Here is a 26,503-nt window from a genome sequence, read left to right on the forward strand (position 1 = left end):
TCTAAAGTCAGCCTGGCAGGAATAACAGGCAATTTTTTCAGTGAAGTATGGGCCTCTGCCTTGAGTTCCTCCCCTAATCTCAGTACGACTTCATTGTGCTACTAGAGCATTTCAGAGGGACAGATATTGAGAACACTCCAGAAGACGCAGACAAATATTTATATAACCTGCGCTGTTTTAGGTCCTCCTAGGGCAAATGAACCCAAAATCATGGCAAGAGAGACAGAGGGAGAGAAATGAGATGAGAGAGAGGCAGAGCAACAGAAAATAAACCTACTTCTAAATAAAGGCAGATTTTCCACAAAGACAATGAAGTTTAAGCTTTCAGAGCTTTCTTTTTTAAAGCCCTGTACTTAATTTTGTATACTTTTGTAAAAGAGAGACCCTCCCCCAAAATGATATAAAATCCAGGCTACTCAAAACCTGGATCTGCCCTGCTTCTAAGGAAAATGCTTGGATGTGGCTGAAATGGGACAAAAGAATTTCCCCTCTCCTTTATATATTTGCAAAGCAAAGGCTCACCTGGGCTTGCTGTCTCCAAGTCTTGCCTAAGTAAAATGCCTCAGCTACCATACCCCGCATAAAAGGCAGTGGTTCCTCCTCTTGCCCTATCTTCGTCCACCTACACGGAATGGACCTCACTTTCCTTCCCCGTGAGTGGCAGCTTCAGAGTCTTAGCACAGCTGGTTGGTCCTGGCAGTTATTCCTGAGCCGAGCATGGAGCCAGAGCCCAGGACGGATACCACTGGAGCCAAAGAAAGTTCTGGAGGAGCTGCCACTTTGCCCAGCTGCTGTCTGAGGGATGCACTGACACAAGCTGGGTATGGAGAGGGCAAGGTGACAAGCTCATTGGACAGCTAAGCCCCTCCCCTGCCGGCAGCTTTCCCTCAGGCAGCAAGGGTGCTGGAACTGCTGAGAGGGAAATCATCCTTTAGGAAAATGCTACTCAGCACACTTAGCAATTTTTGTTTCTTTGGGCTTTGCCCTGATCTTCTCTAGTTTCTGCCTTTCCCTTTCCCTAACATGACTGCAGAGCTGGATGCCTGCAGAACTGCTCCTGGCCAGGGCTGGCTCTTCATTTGCAGGTAATAAATGGCGGAGATGATGGTACTTAATAGTTATGGTTGATTGATCAAAATGTCAACTATCTCATTTCTCAAAAATGTTTAGTGTGTGCTGTATTTTTTTTCTCTTAAGCACACAGTGTCTATTTGGATCTCTCTCTCTCTCTCTTAGATGAGATACATTTGTACCATTTGGGCAGCATAATTGATGTCTTTTATAATCTGTCTCACAAATCACATCCCAGAATTTCAAAAGGCCTGGAGTAATAGGCCCATCAGGATCAGTATATTTAGTAGTCTGACATTTAGGGGTTGATCGGCAAAGCTGACGTTATCCTATTCTTAAGAGAACTATGTGACAGGGCTTTACAAAATGTCATTACTTCAAATATCTAAATAATTAAATCAGGTGGACATTCAGTGATTGTTTGATAGTTGGAAATTATTATGGCTGGAAAAACCCCACTTCGAATCAACTATAGATTTATGAAGTCCAGTCAACTCTGAAGGCATGGTCTAAGAAATAATTATCCCTATTTTGCTGATGAAAGCTTTGAAGCATAAAGAGCAAGTGGCTTGCCCAACATTATATTGGTTCATGCACATAAGTCACAGACCATAAATGAAATCCTTAGTTGGATATTTCTGATCTTAGGCTAAAAATGAGGGCATGTTATAAAGGCTAGCAATGAAGCATGTGGGAACGTATAAAGAATATGACCAAGGTATGGCCAAAACTCACAGACACCAGAACCTCAAGGTCATTGAGAATCTACAGTAGTTCCAAGGACTTGTTTAAACTCTTGCTCTCACAACAGTAGAAGTTCAGACTCTCGTTCTCTGCCCTTAGTGTTACTCACTACTCTCCAGTCTGCCCACTTCTCTGTTTGACCATCTGATTGAAACTCACCCTTTTTTCCTCCCATCAAATTCCATTGCTTGAATAGTACTTTGGAAGTAGGCCCTCTTATGAGTCCACAGACCAGTCTCTAGGAATAATTACACCTGGGTCCTTGGTTCATTCAGGTGTGGCTTGGGTGAGGGTGTGGTCATGTGGTACAAAAGATGGCCACATCATTGAAGTCACAGCTAGAGGCTACTCTTCTCAGCCAAAAATGGTGAGTCCCTTAGGAAGTGACATTAGGGAGGGTAGATACCTCTGAGTGACCTTCCACTCTAACTAACACACTGACCTGGCCAAAACTGTTTCCCTAGGTAAGTGATCATTTATCATAAGCATGTAGCAAAAGGGCTGATTTAATTTATCTTCTGGCTTCTTTTAAGAGAAGGGCAACTGAAGATGGGTTGTGCTTGTGGTAATTTTGGGGATCTCCTTATAAAGCTATGAGACCTTAGAGTCCAAAGGTAGAAAGAAAGAAGAAAGTAAGGTAAGAAAATGGCTAGCAGAGGGCTGATATTTGTGGTATTTCAGCTGTAACATTACATAGTTAATGACTAGATGTAGGTCCCCAGGACATACAATTATTCGTCATGAGGCCTCAAGCAAGACACTTCATGGCTTGAAGCCTGTTTGTTTCTATAAACAGGAGATGATAATAGCATGTGCCACCTACCTGTCTCTCGTGGGGTGTCTGAGGACAAGTTAACATTTGCACTGTGCTTTGAAACTCTGGGATGAAAGATGTGAACAAACTACAAAGAGGTATTGTACTTGGTGATTTGCATTTGGTCATGAGCCACTTTGGATTCTTGTCTGAGATCAGACCTGGCACATGCAGTGGGAGCATGTCAGGTAAGGTCAGGAGAGCAGATGGGGTGCCATAGGCCATACCCCTGAAGCAAGGGTCTGTGGGCTGTCACCTTGGGGGAAATCCAACACCGAAGAGAAGGTGCCTCAACCAGGAGATTTACTTTCTGATAAACTAAAGGGTGCAGGAACTGTGTCTTCTCTTGTTTCCGATTTGTAAAAAAAAAAAAAAAAAAAAATCTCCAAGCAGTAAGATTGGACTTAGTGCAGCAATTCCCTGGTGTCTTGGTAATCAAGGGGATAGCCCCAGGTCTACCTAATTCTTGCTCTTGCTCTTCCTAATTTCTCCTTCTGATCTGCATGACCACTTGCAGTGACTGTCTCTAGGTGGAGGCTAGAGAGATACTTAGATAAAGTTCTAGCCAGGCAGCTAAAAGTTTCCTAAACATCAGCTTTTTAAACAATTCCCAGTACCTCTTGCCTCACCTTGTGGGCTGGCCTCCTTTTTTCTTAATTTTCCTCTTTTAGGTGGTCCCCAATTTCCATTTTCATTTACTCCTCTCACCATTTCCACGGTGGTGTGTATGATTGGCTATTAGTGCCAGGGTGGTGGGTGGTGCAGTGCTTAGTGTATAGTTTGCTCTAGGCCCTAGAACCTGCCGGGGCATATAACCAGGAGCTAGATATTCCCATGTCCATGGTAAAACCCAGCTGTCTTCATTTTACCCCTACCTGCTTCTGAATTAGGATCCCATGGCCCTTGTTTGTTTCACCCCATCATACCTGCCAGCAAAACCTTGATTATTTAGAATGCCTGGTGAATTAGGTGATTATAAGTGACATTTAGAGTTTAAAAGTGGTAGGTTTGAATCCAAGCTTCCCCCTTCCTTATCCCTGGTGTGCTTGAAAAGTGCATTTGATCTCTGAGTCTGAGTTTTCTCACCTGTTAAAATGAGGTTAATATGATGCCTATCCTACCTATTCACAGGAGCATTTTGAGAATCCAGGGTTTAAAGTAGGTGAAAGCACTTTGAAAACTGTGAACCGCTATGCAAATGTTAGTGATTATGTTGAAGATGGTCATTAGTTTCTGGACCTGTGCAGAGAACATTGTACACAGACGATAAACTGAACAGGATTTAAATTAGCTAATTAAGTTGGAGCTTTAAAATGCTTTTAACTAAGTCATTCAGAAGCAGCAGGGCCCAAATGCAGACATCTGAACCTCCACGCACATGAAGAGGCATATGCGAAGGGCATTTCAGTTCTTGGGCTCTGTCAGCATTGATGACAACAAAGGCATGATGAGCTTAACTTTTATATTGATTCTGTTTGACTCTCTGGTGATGGGTTTCCATCTCTGGAGATCTGCCACAGGGGATCTGGCATCCCAGGGCATGTGATCAGAACTATATTCTAAGGGTGATGGGAAGCCATTGGAAGGTTTAAAAACAGGAATAACCTGATCTACTTGCCTATCTCTGAGGCTAGTTTTAGTGCTTTCTCATCAATTCTGTGAACTTCTCAATAGATTTGCAATAATCCTTTTTCTGCTTACTGGAGTTGGTATCTATTGTTTGCCTACAATCGAGAATGAAGAGACTGCTTGGTGCGGGGGCTTTTACAGTCAACCAGTGAGAAATGATGGTGGCTTGGACTGAATATGGTGGTGAAAATGGAAAGAAGTAAATGGAATGGATTTAAGACGGTGTTGGAGGAATGGGCACTAGAATTTCCTGGTGGGTCATATATAGTCAGCTGGGGCTGCCATAACAAAGCACCACAGATGGGGTGGCTTAAACAACAGACATTTATTTTGTCACATTTCTGGAAACTAAAAGTCTAAGATCAAGGCGTTGGTATGGTTGGCCTCTTCTAAGGCCTCTCTCCTTGGCCATCTTACTCTGGTGTCTTTGCATGGTGTTCCTGCTGTGAGTGCGCATGTCCGTGTTCAGATTTCCTCTTTCTCGTCCTTCTTTTAAAGACACATATCATATTGGATTAGGGCCCAATCTAATGACCTCATTGTAACTTAAATACCTCTTTAAGGCCTTACTGTCAAATGTCATTATGTTCTGGTGTTTAGGACTTCAACATATGAATTTCAAGGGGATATAATTCAGCCCATAACATGTGGTAAGAGGGAAAGAGAAATCAAAGAAACTTTGCTAATTGACTTGAAAACATTTGTTCACGTTTGTGTAAGCCCAGAAACAGTCTGGAAGAAAAGGCACTAAATTTTTATGGGGGTTGATCCAAGAAGTCGCCTGGAGTCATGGTGAGGGCAGGGGGCTTCCTTTCATATTTTATACCTCCAAATATAATTTTTGTTGTACTTACTTCATATTTTATATACAAAAACAGTGATTTCATTATGGATACTTATTTTTTATGTTCTGATTTTGTAAACAGAATATTAAAAATGCTTTAAAAAGAAACTGGGAAATGTGGGGAGGCATTCAATTAAAGGCAGAATTAGATTAATGGAAAATGTTTGGGTCCATTAAAAAAGTCAAAGGGAAAAATAGACTTTGTTGACTAAATTCAAAGAATGTTAATATTTTGAAGGGAAAAGATGGGATGGGGAACATGGAGAGATCTTTAGCATGGAAATCATCAATCCTTTCACTTTGGAGCAGAAGTTTTCACAGCCAAGTAGCAGAGAACCGTGTCTCCTTTGATAGCGTTAATTACATCCTTTGGGGTCCACAGCTGTCTAGAATTGAGACCAGCAGCTGGTAGGAGTTTACCTCCATGGAATGAGGTGTCCCTGAGAGAGTTTGTGAGCGGACTGTCCAATCTTGCTCCCTCTCTCTGGCAATTTGGTCTTGGGGAGGGGAGGGGAAATAGGACTCTGCTGGTGGGAGCAAGTGGGGAACGCTACTTACCAAGAGCTGTGGAAAATGGTCAAGCTGCCAAACCAAGCGACCAAACAGCCAAGGTAGGCACAAGTGGCAGGATGAACAAGAGGCGGCTCAGGACCCTGAAGCAGGCCCGAAGCTGGTGAGCTATGTTCTTCAGTCATAGGTGCAAGTGTGTCTTGGACAGTGAAGACTTTTTCTCTTTTTTGAGATGGAGTCTCGCTCTGTCACCCAGGCTGGAGTGCAGTGGCACAATCTTGGCTGTCTGCAACCTCTGCCTCCTGGGTTCAAGCGATTCTCCTGCCTTAGTCTCCCAAGTAGCTGGGACTAGAGGTGCATGCCACCGTGGTAATTTTTGTATTTTTAGTAGAGACAGGGTTTCACCATGTTGACCAGGCTGGTCTCGAATTCCTGGCCTCAAGTGATTTGCCCACCTGGGCTTCCGGAAGTGCTGTGATTACAGGTGTGAGCCACCACACCCTGCCAGTGAAGACTTCTTGAGAGGAATGAACATCCTTTCTACTTCCCAGGGAGTCCCCTGAGACCCAGAGGCCCATGTTTGAGGGAAATAAAGACATAAGTCTAGTGGACTCTATTGAAGATTCACCCATCCATCTATCTGTAAGTAGACAGGGAGGATCTCCAGGGACTATAGGAATTTAATCAACTTAAGCAATCAGCCTGTTTTACAGCCTCTTCTTTTGAAACCTGTTTTGTCCCAAACCCTATGTGGAATGTGGTTACCCAGTTGGTTGGCACCAGCTCCCGACAGACCCTGGCAAATATAAATGAACCTGAGTGAACTTTCCTCATTACCATGCTAGAGTACCAACCCCCGCCCCCCCTACCCCGGGGGAGCTATAGCCTCATTATCATAACATGTGACCTATATGCTGTTGTGATGACTCACTGCATCCCCACCACTGGGGGACCCCTTCCTCTCCATGAGCTGACACTGCCTCTCCCCTCTCCATTGCCCCATAAAACCCTCCTATCACTTTCCCTCAGGGAGACACTGCCTTGGAGAACCCGCCAGTGCTCTTTTTATTTGTGACAAGTAATAAAACGCTTATTGAGCAAAGACCTGTGTTCTCGTGGAGAGTTGTTACTTGCCAGGCAAGTGAACCCCATTTTCTTCAGGTAATATATTCAATCATGAATTTAGCGGTACCAGACCATAAACAAACTCTAACTACACCAACGTCATTAATTCAAATTAGCTTTGGGGGAATACTTGTGAAGAAAAGCATTTTCATGAATTTCCAATGTGTAGGAGGATGAAAGTGAAGCTAGAAGGGTGTTACCAACCAGAGGTTCTTTGAGGATCAGCTTTTATGGAAAGATGACAATAATTTGTATGTAGTATAAAAATGTTTACATGTAAATGGAGGTTGCTATGGTTCTTACAATATGTTTCTTCAAGTAAGTTAAAAAATTGGGCTGAGATTTTGTTTATTGTCCTCATTCACTTAGCAAACTTTTCTTCACAGATAGAATGAAGGCAACCTTCATCTCAGACAATGTCTGAAATCGCGTATATTTTAAAATAATAGATTTCCTTTTCATAAGAATTGTTTCTATTAATCCTAACCCAATAAGAAGAAAGGTATAGCAGTGGGAAGAAAAAAATAATGTTTATTCTGGTATATGTAAATATCATAATCTAAGTTGTCTGATGTTTCGAATTCTTTCAATTTGTCTTTATCAAGGTGAATAAGTCAAAGTTAAAATCTAGAAGTCACAGGAATAAGATTATAAAGTTGAAAACATGACAGTACAGTTTCAAGTCTTCACTCCAGAAGCTTCATTTGAGTTAGGGAGGGCAGTGGTGGTAGGAATCGTATTCAGAAGAACATCCTTAAAGTTTCAGATCTTGCTGAAATAAAAATACCAGGCAGAGCTGGATAACGGGTTAGTGTTCATCCCAGTGGCTCAGGTTCACCCTGATGATTAATTACAGTCTTGTTTGCCTGGTGTTAATAAGGCTTCCAAGAAGCCAGGCCCCTCCTCCCCTCCAAGCTCTGAAATTATTCTTCATTTTCAAGCACTGTGATAATCAACCAGAGAAAAATAATAGCAGCTCTGGAGACCTGCCCCAACGGGCTCTCTTGCTTGTTCTCTTTGCATCTTTTCTTTGACCTCTTTACCTCACATGCTTCCCCTATGTGCAGTTTCTCCTTAGGCTGTAGAACACACACACACACACACACACACACACACACACACACTCTCTCTCTCTCTCTCTCTCTCACCTAAACCCCTTCTTAGACTCCCCAAGAGCTTAGCAGAAAACAAGTCCATGCTTGTGGGGAGCTTAGGAAGGCCAGCCCAGGAAAGCAAGGCTCCGGTGGCTGCTCGCCACGGGCTTTCTGTTTTGTATCCTGCCAGATGGTTTCCAACCCCCTTTCAGTTCCAGAACGGCCTAAAGCCCAGGGCGGGCAGCCTGCCTCCCCGGAGTGACATCTGTGTTTCTAGGAAGGCAGTCTTCTGCTTCTCTAAGACACTCTCTACTCTTCCTGCTTTGGCCTAAAAGCCTGCACTAGGGGAACCTTGCCTTTAGCTGAGGTGATAATCCTCTTTAAAATGCAAATCCCCCTGGGAGAGGGGACAAGTTGTAGCTCATACATCCTTTGCACTAGACAGGGAGTGAATTTCTGTAACCTGGGAGAGTACCAACTCACTTGGATCCTGTGGGCCCATAATATGGAGGGACCAAACTCTTAGCACAGGGTTAAAAGGAATTCCAGCGATGAGTGATGAAACGAATTGAGGTGCCCTGGAGAGAGGCCTTGCAGGGTAGATCCGAGACTGTTCTAATACTCCCATGGTGGTTCTGGTCTGCATAACTATTGTAGTATAGTAGCTGTTTTTATTAGACTGTCTTCCTACAGAATAGTGGGCAGAGATTGTGTTTGCCATGACTGTATTGTCGGTGCTGTGCATGGTGTATCTCAAACACAGTAGGCCCTTAAAGACTGAAGAACAAATGAAGGAAGAATGACATGTCGGGTGAAGCCTCCTTCATCAGGAGCAAATTCTAACAACTTCTCAGCATGCTTATCAAACCTGGCCACTCTGGAACAGTGACATTGGCTGTCACCTACCTCCAAACTTGCAGGGATTTCTGAATCTGCCTTTGCACAATAGGCACTGGGGCTCTTCACATCCCTCTGGGGGCTGTGCCAGGGCAGCTGCTTTCCCACCCAGCTCACTCCCCAGTTGAGTCTCTGCTTTTTTTTTTTTTTTCCAAACCTTTCCACCTGGCTCAGAGCCAGGGAGGCCTCTAAGTCACACTCAGAATTTCCATGACAGTAAATAGACTAAATGAAGGCCTTTCCAGCCCCTGAAAGAGGCCTCTTCCAATTCCGCCCTGTCTGGCAGCATTTTTGTTCCCCCCATTTTGATACAGGCCTGTGGAAGGTCAATGACTCCTTTAAAAATAAGGAAAACATGGACAAGCGCCCAGTTCCTAACCTGCTGACAGTGCAGTTCTCTGCAGCCAGCCCACAGTTCTCTGCTGAAGCCTTCACAGTGATTTTTCACAAAGGTCTGCAATCTATTATGCTACAGTTGACTGCCACATTCAAATGTAAAAACAGATCCTTGGATCAACACCCTATAAAAAGCCAAGAAAAATGTGGTAGTGTTCTTTCCTGGCCGGAGCCAAGAACTTTCTGAGGGAGGAATCCTTTGCAAGCCAGCAGCTCTGTACCTGTGTGGTTTCATTGTAACTTGATCAATTCAGAATCCCAGCAAACTGTAGAGGTTGCAGGTATTATCCCACTCATTGGGTCGATAAGGATCTAAAGATGCTGAAGGGACTAATCACTAAACTATTTTCACCAAATCAGAGCTCTTGGAAAGATCCCTTGAGGTCTTTAATTTTATCCAGCTTCCTCGCTGTTTTCAGTCTGGACTAAGTCATTCTGGAAGATGGCACTTTAAAACCTCTGCTCAAAACATGCTCCCTAGCTAAAATACAGCCACTTTCTTAAAATAAAACAACATGCCTGCAGCCCAGAGATCCTGGCTAAGCCCAAACAAAAACAAAGTTTCCTGTCTGGGAAGGAATGTCCAAGGGACATTGCTTACCATTGGTGCATAAAATCCACACAGGAAAAATGTTAGTTAGGAAAGATCAGCTGGAATGTTTGAAGGTTTGGAAAAAAGATACCCGTATTCTCCTTCCTGTCAGCTTGTCACCTTTCTCCTGCTGTCCCCTATCCCCCAAGTGTGTCTTAAGGCAGTGAGGAGTGCAGTGTCAGGAATACTTGGATAACTAGTTTCAATCTGTTTTGCTGCACTGTAACTACTGGTGGTATGCCACACTGACATTAGCCCCACAAACTCATCCCCTCCCCACAGGACTGCCAAATTGCTGTTCATATTCTGTCTGCTTTATTTGTTCACCTATTGGCAATTACCTTGCTGAGATCATTGTTTTCCTCTCCTGTATTTTTAGCTCCTTATGAAACTTGTAGCAGGATGACTATCTCATATCTAGTCTTTGCTTTTCAGAGTTTAGCAAGCTTTGTTTTGGCTGAGTGTGTGGAAGTAACTTTCACTGTGCAACAAGATTCCTTTATGCCTGCTTCAGTCAAATATACATTGAGACATTGTTTTTTGTTTGTGAACTCATATGCTGCCTGGTATATGTTTATCCAGATAAACATATACATAGCACACACATGCACAAATACACACACACCCTTCTCCTTAGTTTAATTTTTTAAAAACAGTTTTATTGAGGCATAATTGACAAAAGGAATACATATATATATATATATTTAATATGTACAATTTGATGAGTTTGGACATATGCAAACACCAATGATACCATCACCAAAATAAATGCAATAGATGTATCCAACACCTCCAAAGGTTTATTTGCGTCCCCTCCCCCACTTTCTTGGTGGTAACTTCACTTAACATAAATGAGATCTGTCCTCTTTATGAATTTTTAGGTGCACAACGCTCTGTTGTTGACTACAGGTACTATGTTGTACAGCAGAAAAAAAGTATTCCATAGTATGTATACATCACATTTTCTTTATCCATTCATCTGTTGATGGACATTTGGTTGATTCCATATCTTGGCTACTGTAAATAATCCCTAGTTTAATTTTGACCTAAATGAAATTCACATTAAGTATTGAATCCTGTTCTTAGGTCCTTGGTCTGTGGTCAGATCTCAGTACCTGTATTATATCACACTCCCTGTGTCCATCAAAGTACCTGGTACATGTTAGACACCTAATATATGTTGAATGAATAAAGAGACAAGCGGATAAATAGTTTCCGGATCAATTTTCAGACTGGGAGAAAAACCTGAGAAGAAAAGAAATACCATAGAATTACTGCTTTCTGCTTCATCTTCTGACATTGACTTTAGGGAACTAGGGGGAAGGGGGCCATATGTGGGGAAGTAGGGGAGGGAGGATACATGCAGTAATGTGTCTCCTCCAGATCTGTATAGAGCTGTATCCTTGTCATTTAGTTTTCATTTTAACTATCACCTTCTCAGATGACCTTTCCTGACTACCTTGTCTAAAGAAGCTTTCTCACCACCATTACCATTCCTTTCTCTTACATCACCTTTCTTAATTATCTTTATGGCACGTTTCCCCATCTGAAATGATTTTACCTATTTGCTTATTTATTGCCTGTAATTTCTCTCCCCTTCCCCCGAAAAACTATTTGAAGAAAAGGACCATGTCTTTCTTTTTATTGTGGTATCCCTGCTGCTTAGAAGTGTCCAGCACAGAGTAATTATTCAATGAAGGTTTATTAAATGGCCGAGTAAATGAATCCCCCTTTGCTTGGTTACAGAAGCCTGGAGGGAGATATCAATAGGAAGCAGGTCAAAAACTAACAGTTCAGCTTCTCCCAAGCCCCTCCTTTCTCTTCATCTGTTTCCCTGGCTGGACCCCGGAGCATCTCATGCTATCTATCCTTGAATGCCCAGTTTTATGGCCTAAGCAGCTGGTGCCGACTCCCAGTGCCCTTGCTTTCTGGCTTCCACAGCTCATTCCTGATGATGTGGGCTGGGAATTGTTGCCTTTGACATGCTGACACCGCCTCTCCCATCGGCACTATTGCTGAGCGGATGGTTCCCTGCCCTGTCCTGCTCGCTGCCTTCAAGCTGTCAGCCCTTTCCCATACCGCACAGCTGGCACACATGGAAATGGAGCCCTGACACGCCCACATGGGTTGCAGCCTCTGGGTTGAATAGTTTACGGCTCACCCCAATCTGCCTCAGATGTTGCTCCCTGACTCATTCCTCATCTTCCTGCCATCTGTCTCCTTGTCCTGTCTTCCCACTTAGGCTCCTACAAAGGCCTTCAGCTTTGACCTTTGGCTTCTATTCTGGACCACAGTTGGTACTCTCCCTCTGGCCACAATATGGTCAACCAGCCTAAGTTAAACGGGATGGGCCCTTCAGCCTGCTTGGGCCCTCCAGTGCTGCGGCAACCCCTCTGTCATCCCGTCTCCTCCAGGATTTCTTCAATTCCCTTGGTCATTACAGTACTTGTCCTCCCTCACCTCTCACCATTGGCTCTGTTATGCTCAATGATACAATTACTTTTTTGAACACCAGATTGGGCGCTTTCTTTCTTATGAAATGATCATGATAATATATACCCTCTATTGTAAACTTTTTGTGTGTCAAGCATGGTAAGGGGAAAAAGAACTTTATGTGATCTTGTTTGATTATCTGAAAAGTTCTTAGAGTGATGTACCAGTAAACTGATCTTAGGAATGAAAAACCTGAAGCTCAGATACTGAGTAGTTTTCCTAAGGTTATACAACCAGAAAATGGCAGAGTGAGGATTTGAACTCAGGCCTGTCTGACCCCTGAGCTAGTCTTAACTACTATACTATGCTATCTTTTCCCACTATGCCTTTACTTCTACACCCTCTTGGCAGCTCCTCTTCTTGCTCTGGAGTTAGACAGTCCCGAATTCAAATCTCAACTCAGATGGCTACTCTGTCTATATAATCTTGGGTAAATTATTTCTTTCCTAGGCCAAGATGTAGCATGAGAAAGGCATGGAAGTTTGGCCTTTCTTGCCATCTGAATCTCAGTTCTGCCTAGACATTGCCTTTCCTCTAAGGTTAATGATAATGGTAACTACCACTACTATTACAAGCAAGTGCTTGCTGAGTCTCTATCACTCTCTATCACTCCTCCTCCTCCTTGTCCTCTAACTAATATAGTATTTTGCATCCTTGCTGTGTGCCAATGTTCCCAGCAACTTTTCTTTTGTTTTTTCTTTTCTTTTCTTTTTCTTTTTCGAGGCAGGGTCTCATTCTGTTGCTCAGGCTAGTGTGCAGTGGTGTAATCATGGCTCACTGCAGCCTTGACCTCCTGGGCTCAAGCAATCCTCCCACCTCAGCCTCCTGAGTAGCTGGGACAGCAGGCATGTACCACCATGCTTAGCTAAGTTTTCTTTATTTTTTGAAGAGACAAGATCCTGGTATATTGCCCAGGCTGGCCTTGATTTCCTGGGCCCAAGTGATCCTCATGCCTCAGCTTCCCAAGGTGTCGGGCTGGAGGGAGGGAGAAACAGGGAGGTATTTGTCAAAGGGTACAAAGTAGTTTCAGTCATACAAGATGAATACGTTTTGGAGATCTACTGTACAGGCATGAGCTGTTGTGCCCGGACTGTATCCAGCAAATTTATATACATTATTTCTGTTTAGCCTCTACAACCTTGTAAATTAGATATTGATAACACAGTCACAGAGAAGCTAACGAATTGTTGAAGATCATCAGCTAAAGGGTGGCCTAGTTAAGATTTGAATGCACATCTGCCTAACTCCAAAGCCTGCTTTCTTTCCCCTGACATCTTTCAATTTTTTGAGGGGGCTGATAGAATTGCTTCCTACTCTTCTCTATAATTGACTTCCCATAAGCACACTATTAGTACAGTAGCAAAGGCAACCTACCAGTTATTTAAGAATTTAAGGGAAATTAAAATGCTACAATTTCTTTGAAAAATTGAAGACCTATAGTGGTCTGCCTTTCAGTGGTAAAGTTCTTGCATAGGTGACATTTGTTTTATCATGTCATGATGTATGAGGTCAGACACCAAAAGGAGATTGTGTTTTCTCCTTTTCCATGGTATGATTTTCTGTGTAATCACTCAGACTAAGCCGACTATTCAATTGGTAAAGGTGCTACAATCATCCTCACTTCTGATTACTCTACATAAGCTTTACACTTTGTTATGAAAAGGTGAAATGCTACTCCACATAAACCGTGCCAACTACTGCCATTCTCTATTGGATCATCTCAGAGTACAGGAAAATAATGACCACAGTCAGCATCTTTGAAATATTGAGCCATCTAAAATGGCATAGTGAGTAAGAGAGGAAATCTGTGGCACCACATGTGTGCCTCTTTTGCTCTTTTCACCACACCTCTTATCAAGGACCTAGATGAGCTGCCATGCATGGCAAAGGGCTAAGCTGAGGTGCTCACCTACTCTCTGGAATCCTGTGCTTTCTCTGAAAGAGGGTTGAGTTTTCTTAAATGTTTTTCATGAAGAAAGCAATAGCAAGGCAGAGCTATGTGTGTTGCCCATAGCCCAGTTTTCCTTGGTTTTGCATTATTTTCCACTTATGAATGAGTTTAATGATGCTCATTGAGAAAGGTCTTTTGATTTGGAGAAACACTGTGATTCTCAGTATTATGACAGTGGGAGGAGGCTGTCAGGCTGGAGAAGGGCATTTCTTCTCATTAGAATTGCCTGGGAGACATCTTCAAATTAGAATACATTTTCCCCTTTCTCTTGCAGGGACAATTTCTTCAGTTAAGAATTATGGCACCTATAATGAACTGATACTATATGTACATATATTTGGGGACAGTTATTAAATATGTGGATACACAGAAAAAAATTAAAATATGTTGTTCTAACTTTTGCATTCCTAAGGGTAACACTGACCAAGGGCTAGAACACAGTTTTTAATTTATTAAATGTTTGTTAAGTAACAAATATTTAACACGGAGCTCAAGAAATGTCTTCTTCTTGGAAAGTCTACAGAAATCTTGTCCAGCCCATTGCCTACAGGCTGCATGTGGCCCAGGATGACTTTGAATGTGGCTCAACACAAATTGGTAAACTTTCTTAAAATATTATGAGGTTTTCCGCAATTTTTTAAGTTCATCAGCTATTGTTGGTGTTAGTGTATTTTATGTGTGGCCCAAGACAATGCTTCTTCCAATGTGGCCCAGGGAAACCAAAAGATTGGACACCCCTGGTCTACAACATCTCATTGTATTTCTCAGTAAGTTCCAATGGACTGGGTCTTGGTATTGTGCTTTGCAGGTGAACATAAAAGCCAACCTGTGCTATTCAGGACAGACTTGATGAGACTCTGAGCCAAGCAGACTTTCTCTGGGGCTTCTGTGAGAATGTACAGCATAATATTGGTGAGGAGGCTTAGTCTAGTGCCTAGAAGGCTAGAGGCTTTGGGAGCCTTCACACACAATGGCGTGGCATGGACCCTGTTGTTCTCAAGATGGGCAGAAGTAGAGGTAAGCTCTTAGGGACTTTGTGGACAGTATCATGAACAAGAGGAAGCATTTTCAAGAGAAGAAGACCACTGAAGATACTGAGGTCAACAAGCTGGTTTGTAGACATGTGAGGCATCCTATTAGAGATATCCAGAAACAACATGCCTATGTGAAGTGGAATACTGTCATGCAGGCGGGTACGATCAAAGCAGAAGATACTTTGGTTACATAAGTATATGGCAGGCCAAGTGATAATGGTTAGTGGGGAGTGTTTCAATCTACACGTTTGAGATATGAGCCTTGTGCTTTGAACCATCCCAACACTTACATCATTCTGATCCAGAGTTGCTGTTGACTTCACTCTGCAATCTGAAGTCTGAGTGATTGACCAGAGCAACTGAGCTACTCCTGCCATGTTGCTGCCAGATTATTTCTTCTAGCAATTTTTATTGAAAGGTTCTGCTGGTCTCTGCTCTTAGATATTTTCTTTCCAATAATTATCCAACCCTCTCTAACAATGTCTTCTGTACTTGGCTGCTCCACTCATTCTTCTCTTTGCCTTAGTTTGTCCTCCTACCCAAGCCATATTTCCACCTGAGTGTTGGGCATATTTAAACCTGTTGAGACAAGTAAGAAGGGGAGGGAGAAGCAACTGACAGGAGGCTTTGGCACCAGCTCACATATGACTAAAGGGCAAGTTACAACCTTGCTAAGCTTTCTTCCATTTTCTAATCTTTACCCTGGGGATCTAAATGCTGAGTTACTGCCCAAAGGGTTAGTGAGAAGATGACTTTTAAAAGCCAGTAAAATCATTTTGATATGTTGAGGGCTGTGCCCAGGCGCAGCAACTCATGTGTTCTTACTGTCATGCACATCATGAACATAGGGTGGGTAGGGTTGGAGGGCCAGGGAGGGTGAGAGGCTACACTGGGAATAGGAGCAGGCAGCAGGTTTGGAGCTGATGTAGGTTTATAAAGGTTACTGGGCTGTCCTGACAGGCAAGACAAGGTTAAAAAAATAAAGCATTAATTCCAGAACATCTACATGGAACACATGTGTGAAGTGATGAAAGAGAGAATGTGGCATTAGATTCAGCAAGAGTAGGGTTTCAGTTGTGGTTTCAACCCTAGCATTGCGCAAGTTACTTTCTCTGAGTCTCAGTTTCCTTCTTGGTAAAATGGGGCTATAGCAAAATCTATCTCCTTTGATAGATAAAACCTTTGTTGCTGTGAGGATTACAAGTGATAACAGACTTATAAAAATTGGCACATAGTTGTGAATCCATTACTTTTTGTTCTCTTTGCCCTATTTATTTTTTCTTTGGTGCTTATTTTGAAATTTTAAAAATCAAAATGAAACAATTAAAAAAAAATCAAATAAATTGAATCCTGGAGGGTGCAGCAGGATGGCAAAATAGAAAGCTCCACCAATTGTCCTCCCCAAAAAGACACCAAATTGTACAATTATCCACAAACACACACACAAAAAACCTTCATAAAAAGCAAAACTCAGGTGAGCACTCATAGACCTGTTTTTAACTTCATATGGCTGAAAGAGGCACTGAAGAGATAGAGAAAACAGTCCTGAATCACCAATGCCATCCCTTCCCATCCTCTGGCAGTGGTGGCCTGGTATGGAGAGCCTCTCTGGGTGCTGTGAAAGGAAGAACACAGCTATTGTGAGTCACTGAACTCCATGCTGTTCTATCAGAGCAGGAAGGAAAACCGGATCAAACTCAGCTGATGCCTACCCACAGAAGGAGCATTTAAACCAGCCCTAGCCAGAGGGGAATTGCCAATCCCAGCAGGCTGAACTTGAGTGCTTACAAACCTTGCCACTGAGGGCTACAGCACTCTGTGTCTCCAAGTAAACTTGAAAGGTAGTCTAAGCCATAAGGACAGGCTCTCTTAGGTGAGGCCTAGTACTGAACTAGGCCCAGGGACAGTGGACTAAGGGAGCATGGGGTATACTGAGACACCAGCTGGGGAAGGCAAGGGAGCTCTGGTCTCATCCCTCCCCTAACCCAAGGCTGCACAGCTCGTGACTCCAAAAGAGACCCCTTCCTTCCGTTTGAGAATAGGAGAGGGAAGGATGAGGAGGACTTTGTCTTGCATCTCGGATGCCAGCTCAGCCACAGTAAGATAGGGCACTGGGCAGAGTCGTGAGGCCCTAGCTTCCAGATGTATTTCTAGACGCACCCTGGGCCAGAAGGGAAACTTCTGCCTTGAAAAAAAGGGCACAGTGGTGGCAGCATTTATCACCTGCTAGCTGAAGAGCTCTTGGGCCCTTAATAACCAGTAGCCATACCCAGGTACTACATCGAGGGCCTTGGGTGAACTTCTGAGACTCGCTGGCTTCAGATGAGACTCAGCACATTACCAGCTGTGGTGGCTATGGGGCAAAACTCCTGCTTCAGAAAAGCTGAGGGAAAAGCAAAGGGGACTTGTACCTTAGGTACCAGCATGGTCACATCTGGGTTAGAGCACCAAGAGGGTTCTTGCAGTCCCCAATTCCAGGACTCAACCCTTTGACAGCATTTCTGGACCTATCCTGGGTCAGCAAAGAGCCCACTGCCCTGAAGGGTGAGTCCCAGGCCAGGCAGCATTCATGACAAGCTGCCTTTGGAGACCTTGGGTTATAAGGGAACACCAGTTATAGTCTGGCGGTACTCCTCATGGCCTGAGGTGGTGGTGGCTATGGGGTGAGGCTCCTCTACCTTTGAGAAAGGGAGAGAAGAATGGGAAAACCTGCATCATGTAGTTTGAGTGCCAGCTCAGCTGCAATACAACAGAATACCAGGTAGACTTGTGAGGTTTTTATTCCATTCCCTGACTCCTGGACAGATCTTCTGGACCCAGATGGGGACTAGAGGACCTCACCAACCTGCAGAGAAAAACGCAGGCGTGGCTGGCTTTCCTACTTGCTGACTGTAGAGCACCAGGGCCTTGAGGAAACATAGGCAGTAGTCAGGGCCTGGTTACAGTGGGCCTTGGGCGAGGTCCAGTGCTGTGTTGGCTTCAGGTCTGACTCAATGCAGTTCTAGCAGTGGTGGCTACAAGTATGCTTGTGTCACTCTACCCCCAGCTTTAGGTGGTTCAGAACAGAAAAAGAGGCTCTGTATGTTTGGGAGAGAGTAAGAGAAAACAACAAGAGTCCCTTCTTGGTAATCCAGAGAATTCTCCTGGATCTTGTCCAAGACCATCAAGGTAGTACCTCTGAGTCTATAAGAACCAAAGTGTTACTGGGCTTGGCATGCTGCCTAAAGCAGATATAACTTAGATCATAATACCCAAGTCCTTTAAAATATCTGAAAAGCCTTCCCAAGAAGGGTAGGTACAAACAAGCCCAGATGCAAAGACTATAATAAATACCTAACTCTTCAATGCTGGACACCGAAGAACATCCACCAGCATCAACACCATCCAGGAAAACATGACCTTGACAAACGAACTAAACAAGGCACTAGAGACCAATCCTGGGAAAACAGAGACATGTAACCTTTCAGCCAGAAAATTCAAGATAGCTATTTTGAGGAACCTCAAAGAAATGCAAGATAGCACACAAAAGGAATTCAGAATTCTATCAGATAAATTTAACAAAGAGGTTGAAATAATTAAAAAGAATCAACCAGAAACTTTGGAGCTGTAAAATGCAATTAGCTTATTGAATAATGCATGGGAGTCCTTTAATAGCAGAATTGATCAATCAGAAGAAGGACTTAGTGAGCTTGAAGACAGGCTATTTGAAAATACACAATCAGAGGAGACAAAAGAAGAAAGAATACAGAACAATGAAGCATCCCTACAGGATCTAGTAAATGGCCCCAAAAGGGGAAATCTAAGAGTTAAAGAGGAGGTAGAGAAAGAGATACAGGTAGAAAGTTTATTCAAAGGGATAGTAACAGAGAACTTCCCAAACCTAGATAAAGATATCAATATCCAAGAACAAGAAAGTTGTAGAACACCAAGCAGATTTAACTTTTCAGTGAGAACCTTATAGGCCAGAAGAGAGTGATAGGACATATTTAAAGTGCTGAGGAAAAAAAAAACAAAAAAAACACCCTTATACCTAGGATAGTATATCTGACAAGAATATCCTTCACATGTGAAGGAGAAATATTTTCCCAGACAAACAAAAACTGAGGGATTTCATCAATACTAGACCTGTCCTACAAGAAATGCTAAAGAGAGTACTTTGATCAGAAAGAAAAGGACATTAATGATTGACAAATAATTACCTGAAGGTACATAACTCACTGTAACAATAAGTACACAGAAAAACACAGAATATTATAGCATTGTAACTGTGGATTGTAAACTACTCTTATCCTAGCAGAGAGACTAAATGATAAATCAATCAAAAACAGTGACTACAACAACTTTTCAAGACACAGTCAGTACAGTAAGATGTAAATAGAAACAACAAAAAGTTAAAAAAGGAAGACAAAGTTAAGGTATAGAGTTTTATTAGTTTTCTTTTTGCTCGATTGTTTATGCAAACAGTGTTAAGTTGTTATCAGGTTAAAATAATGGGTTATAAGATAGTATTTGCAAGCCTTATGGTAACCACAAACCAAAAAACATACAATGGATACACAAGAAATAAAAAGCAAGAAACTAAATCATATCTCCAGAGGAAATCACCTTCATTAGAGGAAGACAGGAAGAAAAGGAAGAAGAAAGAGAAGACAATGAAACAATAATTAAACAAAGAACAAAATGGCAGGAGTAAGTGCTTATCAATAATAACATTAAATGTAAATGGATTAAAATCTCCAGTCAAAAGACAAAGCCTGGCTGAATAGAAAAAAACAAGATCCATTGATCTGTTGCCTAAAAGAATCACACTTCACCTCTAAAGACACACATAGACTGAAAATAAACGAATGGAAAAAGATATTCCATGCCAATGGAAACCAAAAAAGAGCAACAGTTGCTATACTTATATCAGAAAAAATAGATTTCAAGACAAAAACTATAAGAAGAGACAAAGAAGGTCACTATATAGGTCACTTTATAATGCTAAATGGGTTAATTCATCAAGATGATATAACAATTTTAAATATGTATGCACTCAACACTGGAGCACCCAACTATGTAAAGCAAACACTATTAGAGCTAAAGAGAGAGATGGGCCTCAATACATTAATAGCTGAAGACTTCAACACCCCACTTTCAGCATTGGACAGATCTTCCAGAAAGAAAATCAACAAAGAAACATCAGAATTAATCTGCATTATAGAGCAAATAGGTCTAACAGATATTCACAGAACATTTCATCCAAGAGCTGCAGGATACACATTCTTTTCCTCAAAACATGGACCATTCTCAAGGATAGACCATACCTTAGGTCAGAAAACAAGTCTTAAAACATTCAAAAAAATTCAAATAATAAGAAGCATCTTCTCTGACTACAATGGAATAAAACTAGAAATTAATAAGATAAATCTTGGAAACTATACAAATACATGGAAATTAAACAATAAACCTGAGTGACCAGTGGGTAAATGAAGAAATTAAGAAGGACATTGAAAAATTTTTTGAAACAAATGATAATGGAAATACAATATCCTACAACCTATATAATACAGTAAAATCAGTACTAAGAGGGAAGTTTATAAGTGCCTACATCAAAAAAGAAGAAAAACTTCAAATGAACAATCTAGTGATGCATTTTAAATAACTAGAAAATCAGGAGCAAACCAAACCCTAACTTGGTAGAAGAATAGACATGATAAAGACCAGAGCAGAAATAAATAAAAAGTGAAATGTGAAAAGTAATACAAAAGACAAATGAAGGAAAATGTTGTTTTATTTTGAGAAGTCAAACAATATTGATAAACCTTTAGTCTGACTAAGAAAAAAAGAGAGAAGATCCAAGTTAAAAAAAAATCAGAAACAAAAAAGGAGACATTACAACAGATACTCCAGAAATTCAAAGGATCATTAGTGGCTATTATGAGCAACTAAATGCCAATAAGTTGGAAAATCTGGAAGTAATGGACAAATTCCTAGATATTACAAACTACAAAGATTGAACCAGGAAGAAATCCAAAATTTGAACACACCAATAACAAGTAATGAGATCAAAGCTGTAATAAAATGTCTCCCAGTAAAGAAAAACCTAGGATCTGATACCTTTACTACTGAATTTTACCAAACATTTAAAGAACTAATACCAACCCTACTCAACCTATTCCTAAAAATAAAGAGGAGATACTTCCAAACTCATTCTAAAGGTCAGTAGTACTATGATACCAAAACCAAAGACACATTAAAAAAAAAAAAAAAGGAAAAAGAAAAGAAAAGAAACCTACAGGCCAATAGCTCTGATAAATATTAATGCAAAAATTCTCAGTAAAATACTATCAAACTGAGTTCAACAATGAGAAAGATCATTCATCATGACCAAGTGGTATTTATTTCTGGGATGCAAGGATGGTTCAACATATGTAAGTTAATCAATGTGGTATATCATATCAATAGAATGAAAGATGAAAAATCTTATGATCATGTCAATCAATGCTGAAAAAGCACTTGATAAAATTCAACATAAAAACTTCATTATAAAAACTCTCCAAAAGCAGGGGATAAAAGGAACATACCTTAACATCACAAAAGCCATATATGACAGACTCCAGTTAATATTATACTGAATGAGAACAACCCAAATGCCTTTCCTCTATTATCTGGAACATGACATGGATGCTCACTGTCACCACTGTTACTCAACATAGTACTGGAAGTCATAGCTACAACAATTAGATGAGAGAAAGATATAAAGGGCATCCAAATTAGAAAAGAAGAATTCAAGTTATCCTTGTTTGCAGATGATATGATCTTATATATGGAAAAACCTAAAGACTACAAGAAAACTATTAGAAATGATAAGTAAATTCAGTACAGTTGCAAGATACAAAATCAATATACAAAAATAAGTAGCATTTCTCTATGCCCATAGTGAACAATGAGAAAAAGAAATTTAAAAAGTAATCCCATTTGCAATGGCCGCAAGTGAAATTAAATACCTAGGAATTAACTGAATCAAAAAAAAAAAAAAAAAGAAAGGTCTGCGTAATGAAAACTATAAAACACCGAGGAAAGAAATTGAAGAGAATACCAAAAAATGGAAAAATATTCCAAGTTCATGGATTGGGGAAGAATCAATATTGTTAAAATGTCCATACTTCCCAAAGCAATCTATAGATTCAATACAACCCCTATCAAAATACCAATGACATTCTTCACAGGTATAGAAAAAACAATCCTAAAATGTATGCAGAGCCACAGAAGACTCAGAATAACCAAAGTTATCCTGAGCAAAAAGAACAAAGCTGATGGAACCACATTACCTCACTTCAAATTATACTACAGAACTATAGTAAACAAAACAAAACAACATGGTACTGGCATAAAAACAGACACAAAGATTAATGGAACAGAATAGAGAACCTGGAAACAATCCACACACCTGCAGTAAACTCATTTTTGACAAAAGTGCCAATAACACACACTGGGGAAAAGATGGTATCTTTAATAAATAGTGTTAGGAAAACTGGATATCCATATACAGAAGAAAGAAACTAGACCCATATCTCTTGCCATATACAAAAATCAAATCAAAATGGATTAAAGACTTAAATCTAAAACCCCAAACTATGAAACTACTACAAGAAAACATTGGGGAAACTCTCCAGGACATAGGTCTTGGTCTTGAGCAATACCCCACAGATACAGGCAACCAAAGCAAAAATGGACAAATGGGATCACATCAAGTTAAAAAGATTCTGCACAACAAAGGATATAACCAACAAAGTGAGGAGACAACCCACAGAATGGGAGAAAATTTTTGCAAACTACCCATCTGACAAGGGATTAGCAATGAGAATACATAAGGAGATAAACTCTTCATGTCCTTTTAACTATTCCTCTTGAGCCCAATTTAAAATATCTGGTTCTTTTCTGTGAAATTGAATCTGTATATCTTTCAGAGTAGTGACTTTGGGAAAAAATGACATATTCAAACTGGGAGGAGACTTTAATGAAGAATCTACTCATAGGATTGTGGGCAGAGTTTAAGGAAACCAACAAAGGACAGCGCAGTATTCCTGAGCTTGCCATATTGGAGAGACTTTACTACCCTACACCCTGAGGACACAAAGGGAGAGAGCTGTCACCAGAACCCAGAGAAGGTAGCTGCATATTGAGAGTCACTTAACTGGAGCCCTCAGAAGGTAAGGACAGTGTGCAGCTACCCAAGGGGGAGGAAGCAACAAGAATAAATACCCCAACCTTACTTTTCTCCCTCCCTCTGATCACTTGCCAAAACATACCAGTGACCAAACCAAACAGGAAAACAGGGGACAAAGTAAGTGTAGTGATAAAGTCCACATCGGTCAGCCTCCCAGGACAGAATGGAGTAGGGTGAAGATCTGATCGGGGAGTGCAAACAGGCCCTCTCTCCACTTCTTGATTTATAGACCTTCAAAATAGACACAGTCACATAGCTGATCCAGCCCCACTAAACTAGGCCAAGGAGGAAAGATGAAAATATTTCATTTTGGGATTGTACTCACGTAAGTTTTTAGGATTCAAATGGCCTTATTCTACAAGTCTGGTCACTTCCTTGCCAAATTGGAATTCTGTGTTAAAACTACAAGAGACTGAGAGCAAAAGAAATGACTCTCTTACTGTATATATGCAGTGACATATGCAACCTTCATGTCCAATGTGATTTTTGGGGCTGTTTGAGGGTCAGGATGCCCAGGCTAAAGTCCTGGTTCTGAAACACCACCAGCTAGGTGATCCCACACAGTTTCCTCCACCTGCCTGGGGCTCAATTTTCTTCTCTCCTTTCAGTAAAGCTACCTTGCTTCTTCTAACTCTGACATACTGTGATTCTATTTTCATTTTTTCCCCAGTTACTACTCTGACAGATTTAGGGCCTCTTCAGTTTCACAGAAAAGAACCACATATTTTAAAAGTGAGCTCAAGAGAGATTTTTAAAGAGTGTATGAATAGTTTATCTTTGAAAAGAGAAAGCAAATAAACTGCAAGGCAAAATTTAAAAAGTATCTTTAAGTTTTTAACAGAAAGGAAAACATCTTCTCCCCCCAGAAATTATTTTCTCTACCATTTATTAAATATTTTACTGCATTTTCTGGGCATTCACAGATGAACCAGACATGAATTCAGCTCTCACAGAACCTCCAGACTGGGAGGGAAGAGGAAACAGGCATAGGAAAAATGACAAAGTTGCAAAGGTTGCAATTATTTGGCGTGGCTTTTGAGAAGTGTTAGGATTTATTTTTTCCTTTCATTAAATTAAATTTTATTTTAAAAATTTGCATGTAATAATTGTACGTATTTATTGAGTATATAATGATGTTTCCATGCATACACTGTATAGTGATCAGATCAGGGTAATTAGTATACCTATCATCTCAAATGTTCATCATTTCTTTGTATTGGGAACATTCAGTTTCCTCTTTCTAGCTATTCGAAACTATATAATATTGTTAACTGTAATTATCTTACACTAGTATAGAACACTCTAACTTATTCCTCCTATCTAGCTGTAATTATATCTTTGAACAAATCTCTCCCTATGACCCCTTCCTTCATGCTTCCTGGCCTCTAGTATCCTCTGTTCCACTTTTTCCTTCTATGATATCAACTTCTTGTAGCTTCTGCATATGGATGAGAACATGCAGTGTTTAGGTTTCTGTTTCTGGCTTATTTCTCTTAACATGTCCTCCAATTTTATCCGTGTTGCCATGAATGACAGGATTTCATTCTTTTTCATTAGTGAATCATATTCTATTATGTATATATGCCACATTTTCTTATCCGTTCATTAGTTGACAGACACAGGTTGATTCCATATCTCCGCTGTTGTGAAGAGTGCTGTAATAAACATGGAGACACAGATGTTTCTTTGATATATTGATTTCCTTTCCTTTGGATAAATGACAAGTTTGGGATTGCTAGAGGATATAGTAGTTCTATTTTTAGTTTTGTTGTTGTTGTTATTGTTGTTTTGAGACAGAGTCTCGCTTTGTCACCCAGGCTAGAGTGCGATGGTGCAGTCTTGGCTCACTGCAACCTCTGCCTCGTTGGCTCAAGCAATTCTCTTGCCTCAGCCTCCTGAGTAGCTGGGATTACAGGCACGTGCCACCACACCCGGCTAACTTCGTATTTTTAGTAGAGATGAGGTTTTACCATGTTGGCCAGGCTAGTCTCAAACTCCTGACCTCAAGTTAATCCTCCTGCTTCGGCCTCCCAAAGTGCTGGGATTACAGGCGTGAGCCACCGCATCTGGCCTCTTACGTTATTTTTAAACAAAAGATGTTAAAACATCCACGAAAGGGAGCAGTAAGATTTAAGTTTGAAAAGTATGTTTGGGTCAGATATAAATGCGTGGATAAATGAATCACACCTGGGGGTAAAAATACTGAGTTGAAATAGCAACAAAAGGGATTTAGGTACTTATGGAAATGGCTGTTCATCATAAAGGATTTTAGCCCTTGAAGTGGGTTATCAACAAATGTAATGGAAAGTCTTAAATGTAGGATTGTAAGAACAGGACAGACATAGCTCAATGACTATATAAAAACAGTCATGCCTGGAGCGGGGATGAACATGAGGGAAGAAGGAGGGCTGGTTGAAATAGAAGATTTCTTGAGGCCACATTCTGGACTTATAATATGGTGTTGAAAAAACAACAGAGATTCTGAAGTCAGGTGGTATGGACTTGGATGTTTGTTTTAGTTTTAGTTTCCCCAAATTCAAAATGGGGTTGAAATAAGGTTCTTGTGGCTATTCAACACCATAACTTATTGAAAACAATTATCTCAAGATTTTTCATGTAACTAGACATTCAAAAAATGTTAGCGTGCATCCTTGTTTTTTTTTTTTACAACGTTTGAATGCCATAATACAGCAATTGCTTCTTTTAAAAATCTCACTTTTCTGAGCCCCAAATCCATGTACTTCTCTTTTCTGCCTTCTTTTAGTCAGTTGTTGACACCTAAAGAGCATTGGTTTCATTTAAGTTAAATCCGTCACCATCATGCAATATACAAAAGTAGATCTTTTGCAAATACACTACCATCCATGTCCTTAGATTTTGAAGGACTATTTCTCTTAATAATAGCATTTTAGGTATAAGTGAGAACTATCCTCTAATCATGTGGATTTTTATTCTTATGCCAAATGCCCGTGAAGGTTACGCATTCTTCAAGTACTGGGCTTCCCTGTGTTTTGTTATTAAGAGAAAGAGGTGGTGGGACCTGGACTGTGGTTTCCCACTTATGTGATATTCCTCAGCGTATGGAATCCTTTCTGTT

This window comes from Colobus angolensis, unplaced genomic scaffold, assembly GCF_000951035.1.
Source record: "Colobus angolensis palliatus isolate OR3802 unplaced genomic scaffold, Cang.pa_1.0 Scaffold7, whole genome shotgun sequence".
In the NCBI taxonomy this organism is placed as follows: Eukaryota; Metazoa; Chordata; class Mammalia; order Primates; family Cercopithecidae; genus Colobus; species Colobus angolensis.